Here is a 7,566-nt window from a genome sequence, read left to right on the forward strand (position 1 = left end):
CAATACGATACCCATTATTTCCAATTTGTCAATGTAAGATATCATTTTCAAAACATGGGCACACATAGAACTTCCACCTTCATTTTTACATGCCAAGAAGGCTTGAATAGTTTCGTATCTTTCAACTCAATGAAAACTTGACGTTAGTAGAGTCACATGAGGAGTAGGTGGAAGAGTTGAATAGAAACGATGTCCAGTTCCATCACTTCCTAAGGAAGGGAATACATTTTCACATTGACTTAAAAGCGGAAGACCATCCCCAAAATATTGAGGAAGATCATTTCCATAAGAACGATGAAGAACATTGTCTTTATTTGACGTCTAAAATTTAGGAGAAGAGAGAATTCAAGTTAGTTGACTTTAATCCTTAGTTATTAACCCATAAATTTCAATTAATGCTTGGACCCATATTTTTAAGTTGAACTATGAAGATGTATGTCGTATTCAAATTGCGAATCTATTTTAGGTAGATAAGGCTTTTACCAATTTCAATCTTACGAAACTCTTAGACATTTTGAGATTGATTGAATCTTATCGATGGCATGTTTAATCTCGATTATGCAATTACCAATTGTGACTAGGATGCCAAGGATTACAATTAAGATGTGAATAACTATGCAATCCCTCTCAAACACCCTCAATCGATTTATAATCTCCCATTGATGTGTCGGTTAACCGTACATGCTCCATCAACAATTATAAACAAGATTTGTTTCATCACTTCATCTTTATAGTCCAAAATTAGTGTCCCGATTAGGCAAACATGCTCCACTAACGACTCATAAAGAAACAATGTGTGATTCATAGATTAGCATGTTTTTCAAATTTTCCCTAAAGTAACTAGAGGGTGATTTTTAAAGCAGGTTCTAGTACGTTATAGATTATACTTTTAATCTGATTATGCCCTATTCAACTTGTTTAGCTAACAACCCTCCACCACACAAAATAGCGGTGGGTTAAAAGGACACCCATTCAACAGTCGTTTTATAGGTAGTTTCCTTATACCCTCTTTATAGCATGGCTTCGTGAATGAGGCTTACTAGTGATTCGACTGACTTTTCTTATACATAAAGTAATTAATCTTAATGTGTGTGTGTGTGTGTGTGTGTGTATATATAAGGGTGTATTTCAAAACATTTCAAAATACTAGGTTTAAGCTTAATTATATGAATTAATTGATTATTTAATTAAACATTTAAAAATAATCTTGGCTGGTGACGAATGCCCAACATTCCACAAGGGAACGCTCAATGTTCGATCCATCAGTGGGATTTTTCGTTGGGCCATCTTTTGGACTTTGATCTTGGGCCGATTAATGTAGGTTAGACATTTAGGCTTTGAGGGTGGTCATTAGATTAAGGTGTTGGGCCTTCGTCTATGTTGTGACTCAATTCTAATTAAGGTGTTTTGTATATTTCTTCAGTGTGAGATTTTGGGCTAGTAGTCGAGCATCTTTATTATTCAATATATTGAGGTGAGTTTTCTCACTGGGTTTAGTGGGTCTAAGGCACCAAGGGCGACCCATGATGATTTTTTTGAGATACTTGTTATCTGTGTGATACTTGTATGTGCTTGTTTATGTATGCTTATTGGGCAGGGGCCGTATTGTGAGCAAGGGTGGGCCCCGTATCTCATTGGTTGAGGCCTGTATTGCGAGCGTGGGCGGGGTCTGTATCTCATTGGGTGGGGCCCATTATACGAGTGGGGGGGGGGGTCATATTCCTTTGGCCAGACCCGTTATGTGATATGTTGTTATGCGGTATCTTGGGGAACTTACTAAGCTTTGTGCTTACAGTTTTTAGTTTATGTTTCAGGTACTTCCAGTTCCAAGGGGAAAAGCACAAGTTGATTGCATCACACACACCATTTGTATTCTGTTTATGGGACATACTCTTATTTTGATGATACTTAATATATTTATTCTACTGGGATGCATGGATAATGTTTTGGAAATATGTTTTTACTTTAATCAAAAATGAAATTTTTAGGTCATAGTTTTTTGTTGTTACAACTTCAACATCATAATAATCCACATTCACCATCTCCAACATCTCATTAAATCTTCTACATTGACCATCTTCACCATCTCTAATTGACCATATCAAATGCATTTTCAAATCAAGCTCTTTAACCTTTATTGGATTTCACAAGAAAAAAAAATTGTATCATTTTCTCTTTTCTCTTTATCTTATTTGTCGTATTCATGTACAAGCTCAAAGAAATCATCCTACATTAAATTAATTTCAGAATTGATGATTGTGTAAGCATATCTAGTTCTTACCGAATCAAGTATCGCATCCTGAATTCCTTCTTTTGAAAATCCGGTTTTGTATTATGTTGGCCAAATATATGGTTCCATATATTTCGTTACAAGTACTCCACAGTCTATTTTTTTTTTTTCATAACATATCTATTAGACTTGGTTGGAGATTTGGGTCTTCTAGGGCATGCGATCTTGGATGCTTAATCTCCTGTAAATATCTTGTGAAATATTTTTTATGGAAATTAAAAAAACAAGAAAGTTAGTCACATAAAATTAATGTTATAAATATTTACATAATCACTTGTAGTTACAAGTAGGGATGAGCATAAGCGGGTACCTGCCTCATTTTGTGAGAACCAAAACTGAAATCGGCATTGACGGTTCAGAGAAAGTTAAAAAAAAGGAACCGGAACGAGTCTAAGCATTTCTTAAATTTTGGCACAAGACCCGGAACCAGAGGTTGCAGTTGCAAGAGCAGGTAACCTGGTTTAGTTTCGTCTAAATCGAAACAATTCTATTTATTTAACTTTTATTAACAAAATCACGGTTTAGTTTGGTCAAAATCGAATCAATTCGGGTTAAATAAAGAAAAAATTAGACTAATATATTCTAAAATGGTCTAAATGACACCCACATATTCACATAAAATACATACACACACACACACACATAACCTGGTTTCGGCGGGAACCCGGCGGTTAACGGTTTCGAAAAAATAAGAACTAGAACAGGAACCGGTTATGGCAGTTCTATAACTTTAGAAATCAGAACTAGAACCACTTTAGGTAGTTCTAGTTCCAGAATTGGCGGTACCGATGCGGTTCTGTTTCCAAAAGCTGGTATATGGTTCTGATGCTTATCCCTAGTTACAAGCGTAAATTTTTTTTTATGTTTGAATTAAAATATAAAATCATATTTTATTACTAATGTTTATTAGTATTTATTTAATCATATTTAATTACTTATATTTTATATAATCACATACGATTACAAGCTTCAAATAATGTTTATGCTTCAATTACATGTGCTTTTTTTGTAATCACATGTGATTACAAATATCTTAAATAAGCATATTGATGTTGATCACATGTGATTACAAAAACCTAATATGAGTTTAGTGTTAGAATCACATATGTTTAACTTAGAATCCTTTGGATGTTGAAGCATACTCAGTTTGGAGAATTTTTATGCCTCTATCTTTCTCATTCTAGTTTAGCAATTCAGCCCACGAGTCAATTACATCCAAATACAAATATTCTCTAGGAAACATGCTTTCGAATACATAATGGAAAACTTTTGTTTGTTGTAAATAACACTTTATCACTGTAAATATAAAAATCATTTTGTTAGTTCATATTATTGTATATTCATAATTGTAATCTCATTTGATTGAACAATGTTGAAAAATTATATTTAACAGAACTTGTAATCATATGTGATTATATTTGGTAATCAAATGTGATTAAGTAACGTTTAACAAGTATGTAATCACAATAATAATTGTAATTGTATGTGATTATATTTGGTAATCCAATGTCATTATTTAATGTTTAACAAGTATGTAATCACATTAATAATTGTAATCACATGTGATGGATGCATGCTGAAAAAGTATACTTAACAACGCCTTTAATAATAAGTAATTATTATATTCATAATTTGAAATCACGTGTGATTTATATATATATATATTGAAAAAGTGTAGATAACAGAACTTTAAATCACATGTGATTATGTTTGGTAATCACATGTGATTGACCAATGTTTAACAAGTATGTTAATGTTTTATAAGTGATAATCACATATGAGTAACTTATTAATCACATATGAGTAACTTGATGAGTAGGATTCTATTATTGTGATTATATATAAAATATAAAATTAATTGTAATCACATGTGATTGTACATTTAAGATATATTAAAATCGTATGTGATAACATTTATAAAAATATGTGTATGTAAGTTTGAATATATATATATATATATATATATATATATATATATATATATATATATATATATATATATATATATATATATATATATATTACACGTGGTGGTGTCATTTGGCTTATATTCAGATCATATGATGGCAGTAGGCTCCTTTCATGAACTTTTTCCACTATAGATTCTTTTCCTTTGAGTTTTTATTGGTTATTAGGATCTAGGATTGTGATTATATATAAAACATAATTTTAATTGAATTTAAAACACTGATAATTACTTGTAATCACATGTGATTGTATGTTAAAGAAATATGTGATTACATTTACAAACCTATGTGATTGTATCTTTAAAAAACAAGAAATATTACATGTGGTTGTGTGAACTGGCTTATGTTCAGATCAAATAATGGAGTTAGGCTCCTCTCTTTATTTTATGTATAATCATCCACTATATTTTCAAAAATATAGTTGATCTCATCATCATTAAGTAATTATGATTCTAAAAATTGGATGATCTTCACATGAATACTTTTGACAATTTTCTCTATAGTTTTGTCGACAAGTTTGACATCTTCTTTGTTAATTTTTTCTATGAAAATAACACAAATGAAAAAATAGTATATTTTTCTATAAAATATACAGTTTTCATATAAAATTTTATTTAAATCAAATCATTATTGATATTATTATTGATTTGAAAATGCATGTAATATGGTCATATAAATATTGATATGTTTTTGAATAATCATATGTTATTATACAAACATATTAATATTTATAGATAATATTTAATGAAGAGTTTCATATAATTTAATCATATGTGATTATCTATTACATCCAAAAGAGTTTTAGGTTGTGCAATAACATAGAAGAGAATTTAAAATAATTAATACATAAAAATAAAAGTTGTCCTTCAATACAACATTTTTATCAGATAAAAATATTCAGTACCTTCTTCTTCACCAACATTTTTTACCATCAATTTTGTATATAAGTAAATATGTTAATGATCATATATTATTGTACAAATATATTATTAATAGTTATATATATATATATATATATATATATATATATATATATATATATATATATATATATATACACACACACACACACTCATATTTACCTCCTCAAATACTTTGTGGTTGTTCACCAATTTTTCCTTTAGCATTCTTCGCTTCTAGATTCTTCCCCACCATACCTGAATATAATTTAAAAAAAAATATAATCATATTTTATTAGATATGTAATCATATCCAGTTAATAATTATCTATTATTGTTTACCTCCTCCTTGAACATCTTGTTCTTCTTCATTATCACCACCCATTGTACCTACATTTTTATCAGCATTCTTATCATTCAAACTTGTCTATTAATAAAATATTGTTCCCTCATACATCTTCATGACAAATGTTTTTATTATTCCAAACAGCTTGATCATTATCACCACTTTTATCTTCCACGAACTTTCTATTTCTCACCACCTACATATAATTAAAATATTTAGTTAACCACATGTGATTGTACAAAGTTATTTATAATAATCATATAGGATTGAGAAAAATATTCATATGTGAATATACAAAGATATTTTTAATATCTAAATGTTATTTATTAATAGATATTAGTTTTACCTGTTTTTTGAACATTCATTTTTCCCCTATCATTAATACCTTTTTTACCAACTCTTTCATGTACATTTACATCTAAACCTGCATATGAATAAAATCTATATTTAATAACTTCTGATTCAATAAAGATAATTTATAATAATCATATATGATTCATAAAAATATAATATTACTTACCTTCTTCTTTAGCATTCTTACCACCTTCAATATTTTCCTCTTCTCCTTCTTCTTATCATCATCATCATCACCATCACCAACATCATCTTCATTATCATCATTGTCATCATCATAATTTTGCTTTTCTACTTCATAAGCTTCATCCGCATCATTATAAAATTTGTCCATCATATTTTTCAAATGATTCAATATTACATTTGTTGGGAAGTTATTCACTTTATTTTCAATCAACAAATTGAACTTCTTATCCTTTATCATTGTCATTTCTTCATAATTCTAAATCATAAATAATTTAAACTTTATATTAGCATATATGATTAAAAATGAAGATTATAAAATAATGAGAATTTTTTGTATAACTGCTATACCTAATTTTACTTCCCTATTGATATCTTCTTCTGGAAACACCTCAATTAAACGTCTTGTACCAAATTCTTTCACTATTTCCTTTTCATATATTTCTCTGAGCTTCATCTGCTCTAACATCCAATGATAGATAACTGTACATGTTCATTCCACATTTATTATCGCATAATGGACTCTATCTTCATAAAGTAACTACAACAGAAGAAATAGTTACAATTAAAATCATATGTGATTAAATTTAATTTTCTTTTAAATCACTCATGATTAAATATATGAAATAAAAGAGAAGTTATTAAAAGTACCTCTAAAAAACCAGATCATCCAACAAAATTATTTGTTGAACTCGATAGATCAAAGATTGTTTGCTTTTAACCAAACATTCAAGCACGTATGGGCACCGGTCAATGTTGCTTATGCTTTTTTTCTTCGTTATGTTGTTCATGGGATATATCTTTGCTTTTCCATGTGAGCTTGATTCTAAAAGAGAATTGATAAAAAAAATTGAAGTTCATTTGGAAGTTCATATTCGCATTAACAGGGGCAACAATGTTCATTTTAATCTCATTAAGGCTTATCAATTTTTCTTTTTAAATTATTCTGTCCATTCTTCATAATTATTATCACCTTATTTTCGAAATGGAAGTTTTGAAAACTTTTTCTTTCCTAAAGGAAATCCAAGTATTTGATTGATTGATTCTCTTGTCACATCAATCGCAACCCTATTTTGAAGAACAATTTTCATTATTGTCAGATTAAATTTCTCAAGAACAAAACACCTTAATGTGCCTAGGACTTCAATCATCTTCCTCTTTAATAGAGCTGTCACACCCCCAAAACGGAACAACAGAAATGTTTGGGGGCGGATGACGTTAGGTACAGTATCACAACAATTGCATAATACTAATCAAAGTACAATAACCATTATATTGATAAAGTATAAGTTTACATTCGTGTTCAAATCAATGTATACTTGACACCAAAATGTATAACAAAAAGTAGGCAATGTGATGTTGGAATAGTGTCTAAGGCTGCAACTATATTAGGCAAGTATTTGATCCGGTTGTGCATGGTCCTTTTGGGTTGCCTTCACCATAGCAACTTGATGGATGATTTGTTAAAAGAGAGTAAATATTATAAGGAATAATATATGGTTATTTGATTAATATAAGTCATAGATT

The sequence above is a fragment of the Lactuca saligna genome, chromosome 9 (genome assembly GCF_052625555.1).
Source record: "Lactuca saligna cultivar CGN05327 chromosome 9, ASM5262555v1, whole genome shotgun sequence".
NCBI lineage: Eukaryota > Viridiplantae > Streptophyta > Magnoliopsida > Asterales > Asteraceae > Lactuca > Lactuca saligna.